At 47.9% G+C, this 23,078-nt stretch overlaps 1 long non-coding RNA gene across 1 annotated transcript in view; it reads right to left on the bottom strand.

Moving 5' to 3' along the window:
- The window catches only part of LOC134935572 (uncharacterized), a 130,781-nt gene extending 113,573 nt beyond the window's left edge, over positions 1–17,208 (bottom strand). Inside the window, exons 1-3 of the long non-coding RNA XR_010180260.1 lie at positions 17,160–17,208; positions 1,985–2,067; positions 1,747–1,857 (exon numbers count right to left, since the gene is read on the bottom strand). This is a non-coding gene — a long non-coding RNA (uncharacterized LOC134935572). The remainder of the gene's footprint in view (positions 1–1,746; positions 1,858–1,984; positions 2,068–17,159) is intronic.
- Between the last annotated feature and the right edge of the window lie 5,870 nt (positions 17,209–23,078).

Here is a 23,078-nt window from a genome sequence, read left to right as displayed (position 1 = left end):
TCCTGAGGCAGTATAATCTAGTTCTGAGGCCGCTACTCCATCCCCCTGACTCATGCCTTGAACATCTCAGCTTTGCTTAAATACTGCAATCAGGCTACCTCCCGCTTGCTTGCACCTCATGTCATCTGTCTGTCGACCCTTCCCACTAGATTGTTAGCTCTTCAGAGCAGAGCCCTCTTTCCTCTTGTTATCTAAGCCCTCTTCTCGATACATTTCACTCGCAGCTCTCCCCTACTCAGCGACCATCTTTACCTGCTTTTTCTCCTGCTGGTAAAGGCTCATCTCCATCTATGGCCACCAGCCCCTAGTAGTACGATGACATACCTCCCAACTTTGCCGGCATCCAAAAAGGGACATCAGTGCGCCGAAATTAAGGGGAGTGGCCTGCTGAAACGGGGCGTGGCCACGCTGCAAGTGTCGCTATTGCAAGCCACGCCCCATTTTCATCATTATGGGGGCATGGACAGTGCTGTGAGAGGTGCTGGCCATGCCCCCCGTACCTCTCTGCCAGGAATAGATGCTGTGCGCATGCGCAAAGCATCTATTCAACGCTGCTCTCCTCAGAGCAGCAAGTGACAGGGAGGGATCTCCCAACTGCCCCCCCCACTCGCAGGACACTGCGACCCACGGGTGGGACAGCGGGACAGACCATGAAAAACGGGACTGTCCCGCCAAAATCGGGACAGTTGGGAGGTATGCGATGATCACTCCCTCACTACTTACATCTTAGCTGTATTATGTCTTGAGAATTGTGGTGCTCTTTGTTACCTGTACTCCCTCACAGCATAGCCATAGTCCTCATCCCAGCACATAGTCCCCCACCACCCCAAGCACATAGCCATCCACCTCCCAGCACATAGCTGTAGTTCCCCCTCAGCACTTAGCCATAGTCCCACCTCCTACCACAAAGCCATAGTCTCCCCACACAGGACATAGCGCTAGTCCCACCCAAGCACATAGTCATAGTCCCCCTCCCCCTCCCAGCACATAGCCATAGTCCCCTCCCCCTCCTTCCTCACCCTAGCACATAGACATAGTCCCCACCCCACAACATCCCAGCATGTAGCTATAGCGTCTGGCAGTACCTGGTGTGCTGAGCTGCCTAGGCATTGCCTGGACTGGAGAGCGGAGGCTTGCACAGCATGCAGGATCTGGTGCCGGTCTCTGGCACTGCACCATACTACGTGAAGAAACTGAAAATAAACTACAGCTCCCAGAAGCCCTTGCTGCCAGGAGTTCCCGATAGCAAGGGTTGCTGGGAGTTGTAGTTTATTTCAGTTTCTACCCTGTAGTGCATTGAAGTGCCGGACACCGGCGCCAGCTCCTGTCAGCTGAGCGAGCCTCCACCCTCCATTCCAGGCAATGCACAGGCAGCTTGGCACACCAGGTATTGCCAGACAATACGGCTTAAGGGATTCCACCCATTGGTCGAGGGTGGCACCGCCGGACAGCGCCCCCTGCTCAGCTGGCGCCCCTGGCAAGTGCCATCCTGGCCAATGGGTAGATATGCCCCTGCAGCCACCCTACAATGAGTTTTTAAATGATAAAACAGCCAATGCTATTTTTTCAGGTGTAATGCTTTGGAACACCATTCCAGGATTTCGGTCTAATAAAGAAGTAACCTGTGCTACAGTAGCTGCTGTAACGATGCATCTGCGGTGGTTAAAAGGCACCATACAAGTGAGGAAGGTATGCACAGCAGAGAAGCAGCCATTCAAATGAGGTGTTAGACTGCAGTTACATTACCGATGTGATGTCGGAGGCCCTGTTATATAGAAGAATAAGGACTGTGATATGTTCCTCCCACTAGACTGATTGACCTAAGACATCCCAACAAAGAGTTCTCTGAAGAGTGATCTGGAAGGTAGGTGAAGAGACCAAAATCAGTCAAGGGTTATGCAGTCATCTACTAGGTAGAAAATTTTATCATTTTATATAATATTTATAAATTACATTTGCGACTGAGTAGAAAAATTGTGTTCACCTCAGTACTTGTTCTTGCCGTCACTTGTAGAGTCCTGTGTGACGGTGTCAGGGATGAGACAGCGTTTCATAACACCGGTTTGTCTGGAAAATAAGAATTAAAACTAGATATGAGCGGCGGACACTTTTTGGGTTTTGATTTTGGATCTGGATCCCCGCTTGTGTTTTGGATCGGGATTGGTTTTGCCACAACCACCCTTTCGGGTTTTGGTTTTGGATCTGGATGATTTTTGAAAGAAACATAAAAACAGCTAAAATCACAGAATTTGGGGGTAATTTTGATCCTACGGTATTATTAACCTCAATAACATTCATTTCCACTCATTTCCAGTCTATTCTGAATACCTCACACCTCACAATATTGTTTTTAGGCCAAAAGGTTGAACTGAGGTAGCTGGATGACTAATCTAAGTGACACAAATGGGCAGCACAAACACCTGGCCCATCTAAGAGTGGCACTGCAGTGGCAGACAGGATGGCAGTTTTAAAAATAAGGCCCCAAAGAGCACATAGGGCCTAATTCTGAGTTGATCGCAGCAGCAAATTTGTTAGCAGTTGGGCAAAACCATGTGCACTGCATGGGGGACAGATATAACATGTGCAGAGAGAGTTAGATTTGGGTGGGGTGTATGTAAACTGAATTCTAAATTGCAGTGTAAAAATAAAGCAGCCAGTATTTACCCTGCACGTAAACAAAACAACTCACCCAAATCTAACTCTCTCTGCAAATGTTATATCTGCCCGCCCCCCCTGCAGTGCACATGGTTTTGCCCAATTGCTAACAAACTTGCTGCTGCGATCAACTCAGAATTACCCCCATAATGCAAATAAAAAAAAAAAGGTGGCACCGAGGTCAGTGGTTGACTAAGCTAGCGACACAAGTGGGCGGCACAAACACCTGGCCCATCTAGGAGTGGCACTGCAGTATCAGGCAGGATGGCAGTTTTAAAAACTAGGCCCCAAGGAGCACATAAGGCAAAGAAAAAAATGAGGTGCAACGAAGTAGCTGTATGACTAAGCTAAGCAACACAAGTGGGCGGCACAAACACCTGGCCCATCTAGGAGGGGCACTGCAGTGGCAGACAGGATGGCAGTTTGATAAACTAGGTCCCAAAGGGCACATAATGCAAATAAAAAAAAAAAAAAGAGGTGCAAGATGGAATTGTCCTTGGGCCCTCCCACCTACCCTTATTTTGTATAAACAGGACCAGCACACTTTAATAAACCAATCATTTCAGCGACACGACTGTGGCTGAAATGATTGGTTTGTTTGGGCCCCCACCAAAAAAGAATTAATCTCTCCCTGCACAAACTGGCTCTACAGTGGCAAAATGTCATCCCCATCCTCAGATTAACCTCCCCCCCCCCCCCTCCCCCCTTCAGTTTTTACATCCTCATCCTCACAGAGAAATAGCATTCAAATAAAACCACATCATTTAGGATTCAGAGAACTGCTTACGCTTTTACCCAAAGTTTCTGAACTTGACAATGACTTATGATAAATGCGCTGCAGGTGACGTATAAGGGAGGATGTTCCTAGGTGGTTACCGTCCTTAACCATACTTATTATGGATTGACAAAGGCAACAGATGGTTTGACACCTGTTGTCCGGATTTGTGCAGAAATAATTCCACACCGAAGAGGTGGCTTTTTTGTTCAGGTATGACAATGGGCTTTTTCATCTCATGGCCAACAACTGTCTCCACAGGTGCCTTATTCAAACAACCCACATTACCATCAAAATCCTCATTGTCAATTTCCTCCGCAGTGCCAGCTACACCCGTACCCTCCTCATCCTGGTGTACTTCTACATTGACATCCTCAATCTCAATATCAGCAACTGGACTGGCTGTGCTCCTACCAGCACTTGCAGGGGGTGTGCAAATGGTAGTAGGAGCCTCCTCTTCCTATACAGTGTTGTGAAGGTCATGCCTAGACATCGCAACTGCACACAGTGCCAGCACCCCTGTATTTTCACAACACCCCTGTAATTTTACAGCATACAAGACAGGGCCAGTGTACATTGATTTTTATTGCACCCTAGAATAATTACAGCATACAAGACAAGGCCAGTGTACATTGATTTTCACTGCACCCTAGAATAATTACAGCTTACAAGACAGGGCCAGTGTACATTGATTTCACTGCACCCTAGACTAATTACAGCATACAAGACAGGGCCAGTGTACATTGATTTCACTGCACCCTAGAATAATTACAGCTTACAAGACAGGGCCAGTGTACATTGATTTCACTGCACCCTAGACTAATTACAGCATACAAGACAGGGCCAGTGTACATTGATTTCACTGCACCTTAGAAAAATTACAGCATACAAGACAGGGCCAGTGTACATTGATTTTCACTGCACCCTAGAATAATTACAGTTTACAAGACAAGGCCAGTGTACATTGATTTTCACTGCACCCTAGAATAATTACAGTTTACAAGACAAGGCCAGTGTACATTGATTTTCACTGCACCCTAGAATAATTACAGCATACAAGACAGGGCCAGTGTTCATTGATTTTCACTGCACCCCATACTTGCCTACTTTTGAAAAAGCATTTCAGGGAGATTGTGAAAGTAACACCTATCAGTGCGAGCATGTACTGCTACATCTGAGAGGCGTGTCATGAAAATTACTTACATCCAAATGTAAATGAGTCCCAAAGTTAGTAAGATATACTTGTTGAAGAAAAGACTCTTATATTTTGCAGGATTTGTTTGTGTGTTGTGTTTTACAAGAGGTTCCATATACTGTAATTGGCCACAAGAAACCTTTAAAATGCATGTAGCCACAGGGATCATTGTGCCTTATAACCAATACAGGGAAATGGCACTGATGATACCATTTAAATGTATGTATCTATGATTTCTTTTTTTTCAGGGAGATTGAGGTACCATTCAGGGAGTGAGGGAGATTGCTACTATTTCAGGGAGTCTCCTGCAGAATGAGGGAGGGTAGGCAACTATGCTGCACCCTAGAATAATTACAGCATACAAAACAGGGCCAGTGTACATTGATTTTCATTGCACCCTAGAATAATTACAGTTTACAAGACAAGGCCAGTGTACATTGATTTCACTGCACCTTAGAAAAATTACAGCTTACAAGACAGGGCCAGTGTACATTGATTTCACTGCACCTTAGAAAAATTACAGCTTACAAGACAGGGCCAGTGTACATTGATTTCACTGCACCCTAGACTAATTACAGCATACAAAACAGGGCCAGTGTACATTGATTTTCACTGCACCCTAGAATAATTACAGTTTACAAGACAAGGCCAGTGTACATTGATTTTTACTGCACCCTAGAATAATTACAGTTTACAAGACAAGGCCAGTGTACATAGATTTTCACTGCACCCTAGAATAATTACAGCATACAAGACAGGGCCAGTGTACATTGATTTTCACTGCACCCTAGAATAATTACAGTTTACAAGACAAGGCCAGTGTACATAGATTTTCACTGCACCCTAGAATAATTACAGCTTACAAGACAGGACCAGTGTACATTGATTTCACTGCACCCTAGACTAATTACAGCATACAAGACAGGGCCAGTGTACATTGATTTTCACTGCACCCTAGAACATACTTGCCTACCTGACCCTCTCCATGAGGGAGAAAATGCTCTGTTCCTGGACTTTCCTGGTAATGTATGATTGCCATCACCTGTGGTGAGCTAGTTAATTGATAAGAAAGGTGTTTCACCACAGGTGATGGCAATCATACATTACCAGGAAAGTCCAGTAACAGAGCATTTTCTCCCTCATGGAGAGGGTCAGGTAGGCAAGTATGCCCTAGAATAATTACAGCTTACAAGACAGGGCCAGTGTACATTGATTTTCACTGCACCCTAGAATAATTACAGCATACACCAGTGGCGTGCGGTGAGGTCAGAGGCTGGTGAGGCACTACAGCCATAATGTCCGCCGAATCCTGCCGATGACCCCTACCGCCGCCAAGCCAATGCCCGCTACTGCCACTGAGCCGATGCCTGCTGCCACCGCCAATGGCTTACAAACTCGCCCACCATCAACTGATCCAGCCCTCCGCCACTAATTTGCACCTCAGTCCGATGCCGCCAATGCCCGCTGCCTGCCTGCTCATCATACTTGTGATATATTGTACATTTTTATAGAAAAAAAATAAAAATTAGTGTTTGGGAAGGGAGTGGGAGGAGGACATGAATGCAATTTTGTTGTCCAGGGCTTCCATTAACTTAATGGAGAAGGGTCTGAATGGGTTAAAAAAATGTAAAAAAAAAAATGTGCGAGGTCCCCCTTCCTAAGTATAACCAGCCTCGGGCTCTTTGAGCCGGTCCTGGTTGTTTAAATACTGGGAAAAAATTGGACAGGGGTTCCCCGTATTTAGACAACCAGCACCGGGCTTAGACCGGTCCTGGTTCCAAAAATACGGGGGACAAAAGATGTAGGGGTCCCCCGTATTTTTAAAACCAGCACCGGGCTCCACTAGCCAGGGAAATAATGCCACAGCTGGGGGACATATTTATGTAGGTCCCTGCGGCCGTGGCATTACCCCCCCAACTAGTCACCCCTGGCCGGGGTTCCCTGGAGGACTGGGGACCCCTTAAATCAAGAGGTCCCCCCCCTCCAGGCACCCAAGGGCCAGGGGTGAAGCCCGAGGCTGTCCCCAGCACCCCTGGGCGGTGGGTGCCGGGCTGATAGCCATAAGTGTGTATAAAAAAGAATATTGTTTTTTGTTGTGGAACTACAAGGCCCAGCAAGCCTCCCCCGCTTGCTGGTACTTGGAGAACCTCAAGTGCCAGCATGCGGGGAAATAACGGGCCCGCTGGTACCTGTAGTTCTACAAAAAAAAAATACCCAAATAAAAACACAACACACACACCGTGAAAGTAAAAATGTATTAAAACACACTTACACACTCACACATACTTACCTACATCCCACGCCGGTCACGTCCACTTGTCCATGTAGAATCCAATAGGTGGTTCCTGTAAAAAATGAGAGAGATTACTTACCTACATCCCACGCCGGTCACGTCCACTTGTCCAGTAGAATCCAATAGGGCCGGTACCAGTAAAAATGAAAATTATACTTACAAACAAAGTAATCCACAGGAGGAGAGAGAGAAATTAATGAATATTATACACTCGCTGACGCGGGAGGACGTTAGCATAGACAGGGGAGAGTGCTGCTGCTAGCTGGGATGATGGAGTAGGCTCCCCCAATAGTTGTGAGCCTAGTAGCTGTACCCCTAGTAGCTTTGCCCCCTGTAAGCAATGCCCCCAGTAGCAGTGCCCCGAGTAGTTGTGACCCCTGTAGTTGTGCCCCCAGTCGCTGTGCCCCTTGTACCTGTGCCCCCTGTAGCTTTGCCCCTTGTGGCTGTGCCCCCAGTAGTTGTGACCCCTGTAGCTGTGCCCGTTGTAGCTGTGCCCCTTGTAGCAGTGCCCCTTGTAGCATTGCCCCCAGTCGCTGTGGCCCCTGTAGCTGTGCCCCCAGTCGCTGTGCCCAGAGTAGTTGTGACCCCAGTCGCTGTGCCCCTTGTAGCTTTGCCCCCAATAGCTGTGCCCCCAGTCGCTGTGCCCCCTGTAGCTTTGTCCCCAGTCGCTGTGACCCCTGTAATTGTGCCCCCAGTTGCTGTGCCCCTTGTAGTTGTGCCCCTCAGTTGCTGTGCCCCTTGTAGTTGAGCCCCTCAGTTGCTGTGCCCCTTGTAGTTGAGCGCCCAGGGGCTGTGCCCCTTGTAGTTGTGCCCCCCAGTTGCTGTGCCCCTTGTAGTTGTGCCCCCAGTTGCTGTGCCCCTTGTAGTTGTGCCCCCCAGTTGCTGTGCCCCTTATAGTTGTGCCCCTTATAGTTGTGCCCCTGTTGCTGTGCCCCTTGTTGTTGTGCCCCCCAGTTGCTGTGCCCCTGTTGTTGTGCCCCTTGTTGTTGTGCCCCTGTTGCTATGCCCCTTGTTGTGCCCTCCAGTTGCTAAGCCCCTTGTTGTTGTGCCCCCCAGTTGCGGTGCCCCTGTTGCTGTGCCCCTTGTTGTTGTGCCCCTGTTGCTGCCCCCCAACACAAACACATAAAATACACACACACACATACTTACCACTCCTGCAGCGCTGAACTCCGTCTCCGTCCGCCGGCTCGTCTCTGCTGTACTATGGGAGAGACGTCATGACTCATGACGTCCCTCCCATAGTAGCGGCGCTGGCTGCAGCGGGCGCCCACACAGCCCACGGCGCCTGCTGCAGCCGGGAAGGGGGTGATTGGACAGCGGATCCAGCACTGGATCCGCTGGGCCAGTCACATCTGGGGCACTGACAGGGGCGTGCATTCATCGCACGCCCCTGTCATTGCGGCACCAGTATAGGTGCCGCTTCCCCATACATTTTCAATGGGCTTTCACAGCCCATTGCTGCGCCCCGCCCCCTGCCCGCCCCCCGCTGCCCGGACTTTTAGTGTTAGCAGCGGGAGGCACCTCTCCCACTGCCTCACACGCAGCCACAGGGGGGGGGGGGGGATTATTGAAATAATAAAAAAAAGATATTTATAACAGACTGTGTTATAAATATCTTCTTTTTATTATTTTAATGATTATGACAGGGGAGGCACTGCCTCCCCTGCCTCCCCTGACTGCACGTCCCTGGCATACACATACCTCCCAACTGTCCCGATTTTGGCGGGACAGTCCCGTTTTTCACGGTCTGTCCCGCTGTCCCACCCGCGGGTCGCAGTGTCCCGCGGGTGGGGGGGCAGTTGTGAGATCCCTCTGTCACTCGCTGCTCTGAGGAGAGCAGTGGTGAATAGATGCTGTGCGCATGCGCACAGCGTCTATTCACGGCAGAAAGGGACAGGGGGCATGACCAGCAGCTCTCACAGCGCTGTTCATGCCCCCATAATGACAAAATGGGGGCGTGGATTGCAATCGCGGCACTTGCTGCGAGGCCACGCCCCCTTTCCGGTAGGGCACACCCCTAAAAATCGGACACACTCCTTAGGCGCGCAATGCTGTCCCTCCTCCAGTGACGTCAAAGTTGGGAGGTATGGCATACAAGACAGGGCCAGTGTACAATGATTTTCACTGCACCCTAGAATTATTACAGCATACAAGACAAGGCCAGTGTACAATGATTTTCACTGCACCCTAGAATTATTACAGCATACAAGACAAGGCCAGTGTACATTGATTTCACTGCACCCTAGACTAATTACAGCATACAAAACAGGGCCAGTGTACATTGATTTTCACTGCACCCTAGAATTATTACAGCATACAAGACAGAGCCAGTGTACATTGATTTCACTGCACCCTAGACTAATTACAGTTTACAAGACAAGGCCAGTGTACATAGATTTTCACTGCACCCTAGAATAATTACAGCTTACAAGACAGGGCCAGTGTCATAGGTGTGCGCAAGGGGGGTTCCTGGTGCGCACAGGCACCCCCTAATGTCTGTCACCCCATCACACACGCCTGCTGCTGCAGTGATCGGCGATCGCCGAGTGTGCTCATTCCTGTCCTCCGCCCGTTGCGCCCGCCACCCCCTCTGCTCAGTCTGGCTGCCCGGACACCCGGGACGGTTAATGATTCATTTGCATGGGTGCAGCATCACTGACATAATCCTACTCCCAGTTCCTCTAACCTGTGTGATGTGTTGTGATGATGTCATACCATGCGCATACCCGCTCATGCTCCCACCCACGCTCTCTCTCTCCTCATCATGTGCCACGCCAATGCCACAGAATACAGCATTCCTCTTGGAGGAGAAGTTCAAATTCAATATCAATATATATTTCGAGAGATTAGGGTATAATCTATTGTAATACAATATACGAATTGAACATATATTAAACAGATTTTTATATATATATATATAATCTGTGCATCAATTCTCTATATTATTTAGTTTGCATTGAGTGCCAATATGCGGAGGTAGACACACCTGATAGGTGGCGTTAGCCATGCCTAATAGGCGGTGCTAAACACGCCCTTCTAATCGTGCACCCCCTAATAAAATGTCCTGCGCACGCCTATGGCCAGTGTACATTGATTTCACTGCACCCTAGAATAATTACAGCTTACAAGACAGGGCCAGTGTACATTGATTTCACTGCACCCTAGAATAATTACAGCATATAAGACAGGGCCAGTATACATTGATTTCACTGCACCCTAGAATAATTACAGCATACAAGACAGGGCCAGTGTACACTGATTTTCACTGCACCCTAGAATTATTACAGCATACAAGACAGGACCAGTGTACATTGATGTTTACTGCACCCCTGAATTTTTACAACATACAGGGCCAGTGTAATGTCATCTGAACAGCAACACCCCTATATTTTACAGCATACAAGAGCGGTGTGCTTTTAATTTTTAACAACTGCACCTTTGAATTTTTACAACATACAGGGCCAGCAGCACCCCTATATTTTTAAGCATACAGGAGCAGTGTGCTTTTAATTTTTAACAACTGCACACCTGAATTTTTACAACATACAGGGCCAGCAGCACCCCTATATTTTACAGCATACAGGAGCAGTGTGCTTTTAATTTTTAACAACTGCACCTTTGAATTTTTACAACATACAGGGCCAGCAGCACCCCTATATTTATAAGCATACAGGAGCAGTGTGCTTTTAATTTTTAACAACTGCACACCTGAATTTTTACAACATACAGGGCCAGCAGCACCCCTATATTTTACAGCATACAGGAGCAGTGTGCTTTTAATTTTTAACAACTGCACCTTTGAATTTTTACAACATACAGGGCCAGCAGCACCCCAATATTTTACAGCATACAGGAGCAGTGTGCTTTTAATTTTTAACAACTGTACCCCTGATTTTTTACAACATACAGGGCCAGCAGCACCCCTATATTTTACAGCATACAGGAGCAGTGTGATTTTAATTTTTAACAACTGCACCTTTGAATTTTTACAACATACAGGGCCAGCAGCACCTCAATATTTTCCAGCATAGAGGAGGACAGTGCCCCTGCACCCTGTACAACACAGTGACAGACACAATAGCCAGGACAGCAGCACCATGTACAGCTGCAGCACATGAAACACCAGTGACAGCCAGGACAGCACCCCTAACATAGCACAGGTACACCACAGTGACTGCTGCAGCACCCCTACAGAGCACACACTAACCCCACTCGATGCCACCACCCACAGAGAGAGACAGAGGTCTGTCTCCCTCACTCTCCAAGTCCGGAGTGAGAATGGCGTCACGTGCGGCTGTTTATATGGGATCCAAAACCCGTGAGATTCCGACAGCATGATGATGATGTTTTGCCTCGTTCTGGTTTCCGAGTCTGGCAGGAAGTCCCGAGTCAGACTCCGATCCGGGCTCGGAGCATGAAGTTCGGGGGGGGGGGTCGGTTCTCAGGGAACCAAACCCGCTCATCTCTAATTAGAACATTGAGGGGCCCATTTATCATTAATCACATATTCAATGTGAACTTAGCACGATATTAGTGCCCAGAATCACACTGCAATATGCGATTATAACAGTGGGATGTATCATCATCTGGTACCTGCAGGGCCCGAGCCCATCCCTGTGATGTGTTCAATGAACTACCGATGCTCCTGTGCAGTCCTGCTGCCCGCACATACACAGTGACCATTTCAGCGGAGAGTTCCATGGGAACCTTTCAGGAACTACATTTGCAATGTGTAGCCCATAGGCAACAAAGCAGCAGGTGGGCAATAACCGGAATCCTTTGCATTCCAGAAATTGGTAAATCTGGCAGCATTTGATTCCATATAGAAATCTATGGTGGTTGTGGATGTCGGCAGGAATGGAGGGGATGATAAATGATAAATAGGTCCCTGAGACTATCATTATATAGAATGTACAGGATAAATGTTAGCTAGAATCTTATTGGTTGCTACTGGCAACACCCTTACTTGTTCTCTTTTGATTATTTGAGAACTGTCTCTTGTGTCTAATATACAGATGTGTGTTTTCTGATGCACAGACCAACCTCCTGTCAGTTCACTGTGAAATTATTTACATTATTATCAGCCTTTTAAGGCTGTAGAGAGGCTGATAAAAGAAAACAATAGTTTTCAGTTCACATAGCTAATCAGCACATGAGATACAATGTGAAATATCTTTTTGCATGTACTCCTCCCTTCCTCGAACCTACATTATTTTGTCCCGAATATAGTACTGAAAATAGCTACGTGACACAAAATGTCCACTTCAGATGTGACAGTGCATGATAGGTTGTACTCTAGCAGTTATCTCCTGACTCTGTGCGTGGGCCTCTAACGATGGGCGTGGCTAGGAGCTCTCATTGGGTTAGCACTTAGCAGCAGGTCTATAACACCCAGTCCACATGTGATTGGGTGAGAAAAGCCCTTCCACACAAGTTACATCCAATGGGAGGCTCTGCCCTTTGGCTGCTGTGTGTTCCCAGAGCAGGATTAACAATGGGGCTGATGGAGCTGCAGCTCCATGTCCACACCCCAAAATAGGCCCACTGCATCTGCAGCAACATACCGACGAACAGTGGCCACGAGTACAGTGGCGTGGCAACGCCCCCTTTCCTATACTTTCAATCGAAGTTTGGAGAGCCAAAAATCGGTACAGACCATAAAAAAAGGTACTGTACCTACCAAAAAGGTACAGCTGGAGGGTATGCCACTGCATCTGCAGCAAGTCTCTGCGCTGTAGATAGGGAGAACAAAAAATACTTTTACTGCAGCATCCTATGTCCTGCTGCCAGTCCACCTATCCCCTCCAGCATCAACAATCCTCACTCCTTAGCCGCGGCGCAGGTGGAACAAAAGCTGCTGCGGCCACCGGCATAGATGTGTATGAAAGCGGCGCAGCGGAAAGCTTTCCTAGCCCTCCCTGCGCCACATAGTCACTTAGGCCCGGAGCCTCCTCTGCGCGTGATGTCACACAAGTGCCTCCCCGCCACAACATCGCCCAGATCCCCAGAGGCCCTGACTACGTAACACAACACCTGGGCTGCCGGCCTGGAAGCCCCAAGATAGCTAATGTAACGGATAGAGTGGATGATATCACGGAGGGTATTATCTGGACACTGAATCAATGTAAAACAGTGGTCAGGGAACAGGGGTAAATTACACCAAATGGGGTCAAAATGAAATTCCTGGGGGTAATGGATGGCTGCGCTGCGGAGACACAGCCCTGTCCAGTACCAGCCGGCTCGCGATATGATGTGCTGACCGCACTCCCTCCTGCCTGCCCTGCACTGTGCTCCTGGCCGCCCTGTGCTGTGTTCCTGGCCACAGTGTGACGTGCAGACGTCACACCGCACGCCCTCCTGCCTGCCCTGCGCTGTGCTCCTGGCCGCCCTGTGCTGTGTTCCTGGCCACGATGTGACATGCTGACATCACACCGCGCTCCCTCATGCCCGCCTGTCCTGCGCTGTCCTGTCCTCCTGCCCGCGGCCCGCCAACCCACACACAGAACTTGAAGTGTTCTGTGGCTGACCGCTGATGGAGTTCCGCAGGATCAGACAGTGGCCCACATAACAGTGGGAAATTCCCACTGACATTACTGAGGTGAGGATGTGACCATCTGTCTCCTAAAAGTCGTGCCCACCCCCTTCCCCGCTCATACATCTTTCTTACATTCATTCTGGTGTTTTGGTGAGAAAGTGTTAAGTAACCCACTCATTGCCAAAAAATTATTGGCGAAAATAAAAAAATAAATAATAATGTGCAGTGCAGCGGGTGTGCTGTGTCACTGACACCATACTTACCAACTCTCCCCGATTCTGCGGGAGACACCCAGTTTCTCAGATAGTCCCCCGCAGCCCCGGAAGAGTGGGCACCCCTCCCGTATTCTGCCCACTTCCGAGGGAAGTGGTCAGAATGGGTAGCTAAATAGGGCAAAATCGCGGAGCTGGAAGAGGGGGCAGGGCTTAATGATGTGATGATATGCAAATTGCGCCATTGAAGCTCCGCCCCTATGCAAATACCGACCAATCGTGGTATTTTCTTGTGCAGTCGGAGGGACCTAATGATGCCATTAGCTCGGTCCCGCCCCCGTCGCCGCCCACCTGCTTCTCCGCTCCGGGTATCTCTCGGAGAGTAGAAAAGAAATGTAGGTAAGTATGACTGACACTGCACAGCACTCTCACCTTTTACATTATTCAGCGAGTCAGTCAGTTCGCCAGCCAGTCACTATTGTTAGTCCTGGTGTCCCAACGCGCCGCATTGCAGGGAAGTAGACACACTAAATAAACTACAGCTCCCAGCAGCCCTTAGCACCAAAGCATTCCGGCCTTTAGGGCTGCTGGGAGCTGTAGTTTATTGAGTGCATCTTCTTTCCTGTAATGCGGCGCTAACAATAGTGACTGGCTGCTTGGTTGCTGTGCGAGTCTCCGGGAGAGCCACTGCCAAAGGGAAGACAGCAGCTTAGCTGCTTCCAGGAGGAGAAGCAGAAGCATTACCCACCCCTCAAAAAAGAGAAAAATGAAGCGCCTGTGTCTGTATTTGACCAATTATAAAAATAAAGTATCCATCAGAACTCACGTTCGCTTCACTCAAAGGGCTGTATATACCCCTAGAAATTGCAATCGCTAGACAAAAGAAAAGGGAGAGGAGCGCTCATGTGTTCATGATAGATACCTGATGAATCTATACAGAGCCGGTAAATAATTAAAAACGATTTATTCAATAACAATTTTACCAATTGTAATTTCACTATTAAAAATATATAGATAAATAAAATAACATGCTGGCCAGCAGTTTTCAACTATCACCAATACTGCTAAAACATCCCTGTTGGGGGATCTGTGCACTGAAAAAGTAGTATCAGTATATAGTAACTTTGTATAAAGCTGTGATAGTAACTGTTCCTTGCATAAAGGATAGTTCCACTAAAAGAAAATGTCCTGTAGAGACATCAGCGTGTGTTAAATTGTAACAGTCAGGTTGCAACTGAAGCACGCTGAAATAATGAAGGTGTAGCGGCAGATATCAGCTTATAACAATGTGTCCGATTACCTCCCTGGTGGAAATCGCGGTGTGGTCCTACCCCCGGTAACCGAGCGTCACAGGTGTATCGTGCAGCATAGCGGGAGTCGGCACGGGAACTTGCAATCCGCTCAACCCGCTGTCAATTACCAGCATTACCAGCACGACCGCCGAAGCAGGCTCCAGCATCACAAGTCCGATACATCATTTCCCCCTGTGCTTGTGAAGGAAGCTACAGCCGGTGACATAAGAGGCACCCCCCGTGCACAATCCAACAACCGAGGACGCTCGGTTACCGGGGGTAGGACCACACCGCGATTTCCACCAGGGAGGTAATCGGACACATTGTTATAAGCTGATATCTGCCGCTACACCTTCATTATTTCAGCGTGCTTCAGTTGCAACCTGACTGTTACAATTTAACACACGCTGATGTCTCTACAGGACATTTTCTTTTAGTGGAACTATCCTTTATGCAAGGAACAGTTACTATCACAGCTTTATACAAAGTTACTATATACTGATACTACTTTTTCAGTGCACAGATCCCCCAACAGGGATGTTTTAGCAGTATTGGTGATAGTTGAAAACTGCTGGCCAGCATGTTATTTTATTTATCTATATATTTTTAATAGTGAAATTACAATTGGTAAAATTGTTATTGAATAAATCGTTTTTAATTATTTACCGGCTCTGTATAGATTACCCACCCCTCCCCCACTCGCAGTACCTTCAGGGGCCATCCGCGGCACCCTCACCTCTCCCCCTCCAGCACCCACGGTGGCTCTGGATCCCCTCCCACAACCACTGCACCCGCGGCACCCCCGCAACTGCGGTGTCTGCGGACCTCCTCCCCCACCCACAGCACCCCCTCGCCCACCCCTCGCCCACCCGCGGCACCCCCGCAACCGCCCCTCCCCCACCCGTGGCACCCCTGGACCCTATCCGCGTCTTCCCCATACCTGCGACTCCACCAACCACAGCACCTACTAGGTGATTCATCAGGCCCTGCATGCGCTGTTCACGCCATTGCAAGGGGCTTCAACCGCTTAACCATCAAACATCCTTTGTCCGTGCAATATTTAACCGGTCACACAATTGTGATTGGAGGTAATACTCCATATAATGAAAATATTGCAAGCCACTAGGGCGTGCAAGGGTTGAAGGGGCGTAGCCCCTTACGATGGTGTGCAGAGCGCCCGCGATAAATCACCTAATTATTAATAGTTATTAGTCTTTTAATTGTAAAACACAACAGTATTTCACAGTTATGGACAATGGGAACAAATGGGCATGCTTTATAAGACAAGGACATATAAAGTAAACGTAAATGCAGACATGTACACAAAGGGTAGGATGGGCCTGGTTTGTGCTTACAATCTAATGAATACAATCTCAAGACAATGACAATCAAAGACAAGCTTTGCCACAACCACGGTCTTAAAACTTTATAACTCTCCAGAGCCTTAAAAAGAGTATTCACAGGTGAATAAACAAAAAGAGAGAGAGGGAGTAGGATATACTGTAGACTCCATCTCTAGATAAACATAACCTCCAACATTTTACACATAAAAATAAGTACAAATTAAAAAATGGGGCGTGGTCACGGGTAAAGGGGGCGTGGCAATGCCCCATTTCCTATACTTTCAAAGGAAGTTCAGAGAGTCAAAAATCGGTACAGACCATAAAAAAAAGGTACTGTACCTGCCAAAAAGGTACAGTTGGAGGGTATGTGATATACTGTAGACTCACGACTAAAGGAAATAATGAAGTGAACGCCGACTACAAATAGTTGCAGCCTGACATGCATGCCACATCGCAGATTACCATGTATTTGCAAATGCATGCAACAAATATCTCTAAATTTCTACTATTACATTTATTTTCAAGTATTGTTGTTGTACTATTTAGTGTGCTGGAGGACACTTGGGGGGGGGGGGGGGGGGAGAACACCACCCCCTTTTGTTTTCTGTGACCCATCCCTGTAATGCACCTGAAAAGTGCTGCTAGACTGAGTGAGCAGCTTTCACGGGACACCTGGGGGAAAAGGTCCCCCCACTTTTTCAGTTTCCTGTCTGCTCTGTTTTGGCAGCATCTTTGCTTCCCTTTCCAGTCTGCTGTTATGCCTCTATATCTGCTCTCCTTCCCTGTCTGCTATTATGCATCTGTATCTCCTCCATGGAGATAGCCACACTCTGTAGACCACACTAACAGCACACCATACCTCCCAACATGAACCTCTCCTGGAGGGAGAGAATGCTGTGCTCCTTTTCTCTTAATTTATGATTGACGGCACCTGTGTTGAACAGGTTAATGGATAAGAAAGTTGTTTCAGCACAGGTGATGGCAATCATACATTAAGAGGGAAGTTCAAGAGCACACTGGTCACACTCCTATATCACTAGTCACAGCTCCTGCCAAGGCACACAGTAGGCCCTTCATAAATTTCAGCTCCAGGCCCATGTGGACCTTATTCTGGCACTGTCCCTGTCCTGCTACCTCACTCTGCCTCTGCCCCTCTGCTCCATCCCTCATGTGGCTGCATACTCGGTGGCTCTTCCATCCTCTCCAGCTAAGATAGGGTCTTATCATGGCACTAGTAAGATTAGGAGTTTGGTCAAGGCCTCTTGGACTAGCTGTGGCAACTAGAATGCTAGTGAACCAAGATAACCATATAATACTACTCCTCATATAGACTGTAATCAGGAGCTGCAGTGGGAGTCATTGGACTGAAAGCACGCACCCCAGCTCCCGTTAAGCAGATAAGACAGTCCTGAAGTGATTATTATACAGATATCAACTGTTTCATCTACAATACCCCTGTTATTTGTTTATCACTAACGCAAATTGCACATGTGCAAACTACTGGAGGGGACCGAAAGAGTGAGAGAAAGAGATAGAGAAAATAAGTGAGCCATAGGAGCTGAGTGAGCAAAAAGTGAGGTGACAGGATGGACGGGTGTGGATTATTAGATTTAAACGAAAAAGGTCTACAGTCAATAGGTCGACCACTAATGGTTGACATGCATTAGGTCGACAGGGTAAAAAAGTCGACATTGAATAGGTTGACAGTAGAAAAGGTCAACAGGTCAATTTTTGGGGGAGGGTTGTTTTGTCACTTTTCTGCCAGAAACAACCCCCATTAGTGTACTGTGGTGGTCATTCCGAGTTGTTCGCTCTGTAATTTTCTTCGCATCGCAGCGATTTTCCGCTAATTGCGCATGCGCAATGTTCGCACTGCGACTGCGCCAAGTAAATTTGCTATGCAGTTTGGTTTTTTACTCACGGCATTACAAGGTTTTTTCTTCGTTCTGGTGATCGTAATGTGATTGACCGGAAGTGGGTGTTTCTGGGCGGAAACTGGTCGTTTTATGGGTGTGTGTGAAAAAACGCTGCAGTTTCTGGGAAAAACGCGGGAGTGGCTGGAGAAACGGAGGAGTGTCTGGGCGAACGCTGGGTGTGTTTGTGACGTCAAACCAGGAACGAAACTGACTGAACTGATCGCAGTGGCAGAGTAAGTCCCGAGCTACTCAGAAACTGCAAAGAAATTTCTATTCGCAATTCTGCTAATCTTTCGTTCGCAATTTTGCTAAGCTAAGATACACTCCCAGAGGGCGGCGGCTTAGTGTGTGCAATGCTGCTAAAAGCAGCTTGCGAGCGAACAACTCGGAATGAGGGCCTGTGTCCCCTCGCATGGCTCACTATGCTTCGGTCAAGGTGCTTCGCTCCGCTACCGATGCATTTGGCACAGGTTACTATTCCCATTCGTAGTCCACGTGGAGGGTAAAGTGTGAAAAAGTTGAAGACATTTGGAACAAATAAAAAACTTGTGTCGACCATATGTGTGTCAACAATTTTCATGTCGACCTTTTGACCCTGTGCACCTTTTGAACTGTCTACCTTTTTACCCTATGGCCTTTTTACCCTATGGCTCTAATGCATGTCGACCATTAGTGATCAACCTATTGACTGTAGAGCTCTTTTAATGTAGATCTATAGACCAGATACTGGATGGACAGTGACAGAATGGCAGAGAGGGGACGCTGACAATAACAACTACAGAGACAGCAGTGAAGATTATGCCTTACCAGAAGCTGTACAAATAATATATAAATAATCCATACATGCCCACCTTGCTGCACCCTCCTCCGGGAGATGACAGTGTGGTAGATTAATGGGGGCATAGCCGGCAGCAATGGGGGCAGTCTGGGGGCGTGACCGGCGGGGGAAGTGGGCAACCCGGGGGCGTGGCAGCACAAACATGTCATTGTGGCCCCACCCCCCGCTAGACAGTGCCAAGAAAACTGGCACTGAATAGCAGGGGGCGGAACTATGATTACGCGTTCAGCGCAAATCGCGTCTTCGTATCCCCCTCGGACCGCCCACTTGTTCTCTGTTGTGGGCGGCCGAGGGGGGATGCAGGGGGCTGCCTGGGAAAGCGGTAGACTTGTCCACCTTTCCTGGGGTGCGGGAGGAACACCCGATTTTCGGGAGCCTCTCGGCCATTCTGGGAGGGCAGGCAAGTATGAAATAATCTCATAATATTTGGCTATTGCCAGCCTAAAGAAATGTTAAAAATTACTGAAATGTAAAAAATTGTGACTGATTTTAATTGAATAGTTTGCTGCCAGAACTTTATATGCATGAATTATCAACAAATAGTATTACTGTGCTGTCTCTATATATCTAGATATACTGAATATATAATATATTGTCAAATGATGAAATTTCTAGTAGCAGAGTTAGTAATAATAGGATTTTAATACCTACCGGTAAATCCTTTTCTCTTAGTCCGTAGAGGATGCTGGGGATGCTTCAAGAACCATGGGGTATAGACGGGATCCGCAGGAGACATGGGCACTTTAGGACTTTAAAAGGGGTGTGAACTGGCTCTTCCCTCTATGCCCCTCCTCCAGACTCCAGTTATAGGAACTGTGCCCAGGGAGACGGACATTTCGAGGAAAAGGATTTATTTAATTTTTAATTTTTAAACTAAGGTGAGATACATACCAGCTCACACCTCAAACACGGTATCCGGACTCCAGGTCGACAGCAAAAAGGTCGACACACCTTAGGTCGACGCCAATTGGTCGACACACCTTAGGTCGACATGGACAAAAGGTCGACAGGAACAAGGTTGACATGAGTTTTTCACATTTTTTTTATTTTTTGGAACTTTTTCATACTTAACGATCCATGTGGACTACGATTGGAACGGTAATCTGTGCCGAGCGAAGCGAAGGCACCATGCCCGAAGCATGGCGAGCGAAGCGAGCCATGCGAGGGGACGCGGTGCACTAATTGGGGTTCCCGGTCACTCTACGAAGAAAACGACACCAAAAAAACATAAAAAACTCATGTCGACCTTTTTCCATGTCGACCCTGTTCCTGTCGACCTTTTGTCCATGTCGACCTTTTGTCCATGTCGACCTAAGGTGTGTCGACCTTAGGTGTGTCGACCTTTTTGCTGTCGACCCTCAGTCCCAGACCCTCAAACACGCCGTACAACATGGCATTTAACAACAACGCATGCAACGGCATGACCAACATCAGCCACAGACTGACTGTACTTAACTCAACATGAGTGTAACGAAAAAAACAAACTGCAGATACAGCCCGCACTGGGACGGGCGCCCAGCATCCTCTACGGACTAAGAGAAAAGGATTTACCGGTAGGTATTAAAATCCTATTTTCTCATACGTCCTAGAGGATGCTGGGGATGCTCCAAGAACCATGGGGTTTATACCAAAGCTCTAGAATGAGCGGGAGAGTGCGGATGACTCTGCAGCACCGATTGACCAAACAAGAGGTCATCCTCAGCCAGGGTATCAAACTTGTAAAACTTCGCAAAGGTGTTTGATCCCGACCAAGTAGCCGCTCGGCATCGAGAGACTTCGACTCCGCCAAGGCGTCAGTAGCCACTGGCACCACAATTGGCTGGTTTACCTGAAATGATGAAACCACTTTTGGCAGAAATTGCTGACGAGTTCTCAACTCCGCTCTATCAGCATGGAAGATTAAATAGGGGCTTTTGTGAGACAAAGCCGCCAACTCAGATACCCGCCTTGCGGATGCCAAGGCCAACAACATGACTACTTTCCAAGTAAGGAATTTTAACTCAACCTTACGTAAAGGTTCAAACCAATGAGATTGCAGGAACTGCAATACCACATTAAGATCCCACGGTGCCACTAGGGGCACAAATGGAGGTTGGATGTGTAGCACACCTTTCACGAAGGTCTGAACTTCTGGAAGGGAGGCCAATTCTTTTTGAAAGAAAATAGATAAGGCCGAAATTTGTACTTTAATAGAGCCCAACTTTAGGCCAGCATCCACACCTGCTTGCAAAAAATGGAGCAAACGCCCCAGCTGATATTCTTCCGTAGGAGCCTTCTTGGATTCACACCAAGACACATATTTTCTCCAAATACGGTGGTAATGCTTTGCCATTACTTCCTTTCTAGCCTGAAGCAGAGTGGGAATGACTTCACTGGGAATACCTTTTCTGGCTAGGACCTGGCGTTCAACCGCCATGCTGTCAAACGCAGCAGCGGTAAGTCCTGATACATGCATGGACCTTGTTGTAACAGGTCCTCCCGTAGAGGAAGCGGCTAGGGATCTTCTATGAGCAACTCCTGAAGATCTGGATACCAGGCCCTCCTTGGCCAGTCTGGAACAATGAGTACCGCCTGAACCCTTGTTCTTCTTATAATCTTTATCACCTTTGGAATGAGTGGAAGTGGAGGGAACACATAGACCGACGGAAACACCCACGGTGTTACTAGGGCGTCCACCGCTATTGCTTCAGGGTCCCTCGACCTGGAACAATATATCTGAAGTTTCTTGTTGAGGCGGGATGCCATCATGTCTATTTGAGGAATTTCCCAACGACTTGTCACTTCTGCAAAAACCTCTTGATGAAGACCCCACTCTCCTGGATGGAGATCGTGTCTGCTGAGGAAGTCTGCTTCCCAGTTGTCCACTCCTGGAATGAAGACTGCTGATAGCGCGCTTGCATGTCTTTCCGCCCAGCGAAGAACTTTCGTGGCCTCGGCCATTGCCGCTCTGCTCTTTGTTCCGCCATGGCGGTTTATGTACGCCACTGCTGTTATGTTGTCTGACTGAATCAAGACTGGCAGACCGCGAAAATGTTCTACTTGCAGAATGCCGTTGTAAATGGCCCTTAATTCCAGGATGTTTATGTGCAGACAAGCTTCCAGGCTTGACCATTTTCCCTGAAAGTTTCTCCCTTGAGTGACTGCTCCCCAGCCTCGGAGACTTGCATCTGTGGTCACCAGGATCCAATCCTGAATCCTGGAAGATAGGATTATTTTCCGGTGCATGTCCAGGTGAGACCCGGACCACTTGTCCAACAGGTCCCACTGAAACACCCTGGCATGGAACCTGCCATACGGAATGGCCTCGTAGGCCGCCACCATCTTCCCCAGCAGCCGAGTGCATTGAAGAACTGACACTTTTGCTGGTTTCAGAATCTGTTTTACCATGTTCTGTATTTCCAGAGCCTTTTCCACTGGAAGAAAAACTCTCTGTAATTCTGTATCCAGAATCATACCCAGGAACGACAGCCGTGTCGTCGGAACCAACTGTGATTTTGGCAGGTTTAGGAGCCAACCATGTTGTTGCAGAATCGTCAGTGAGAGCGCAACATTCTTCAGCAATTGCTCCTTGGATCTCGCCTTTATGAGGAGATCGTCCAAGTACGGGATAATTGTGATTCCCTGCTTGCGCAGGAGAACCATAATTTCCGCCATAACCTTGGTGAAAATCCGTGGTGCCGTGGACAGACCAAACGGCAACATCTGAAATTGGTAATGACAATCCTGAACCGCAAACCTCAGGTATGCCTGATGTGGAGGATATATGGGAAAGTGTAAGTAAGCATCCTTTATGTCGGCCGACACCATAAAATCCCCCTCCTCCAGACTGGAGATCACTGCTCGGAGAGATTCCATTTTGAATTTGAACTTTTTCAGAAAGAAATTTAGGGATTTTAGGTTCAGAAACAGTCTGACTGAGCCATCCAGCTTCGGGACCACGAACAGACTCGAATAAAAACCCTCCCCCCGTTGAGACAATGACTTGATTTTGACACAGCTTTAGTATTGCTGCGCATACCACTTC

The sequence above is a fragment of the Pseudophryne corroboree genome, chromosome 6, assembly GCF_028390025.1.
Source record: "Pseudophryne corroboree isolate aPseCor3 chromosome 6, aPseCor3.hap2, whole genome shotgun sequence".
NCBI classification, from domain to species: Eukaryota; Metazoa; Chordata; class Amphibia; order Anura; family Myobatrachidae; genus Pseudophryne; species Pseudophryne corroboree.
Note: the sequence above shows the minus strand (reverse complement) of the source record. Positions and strands in the feature narration are given on the sequence as shown.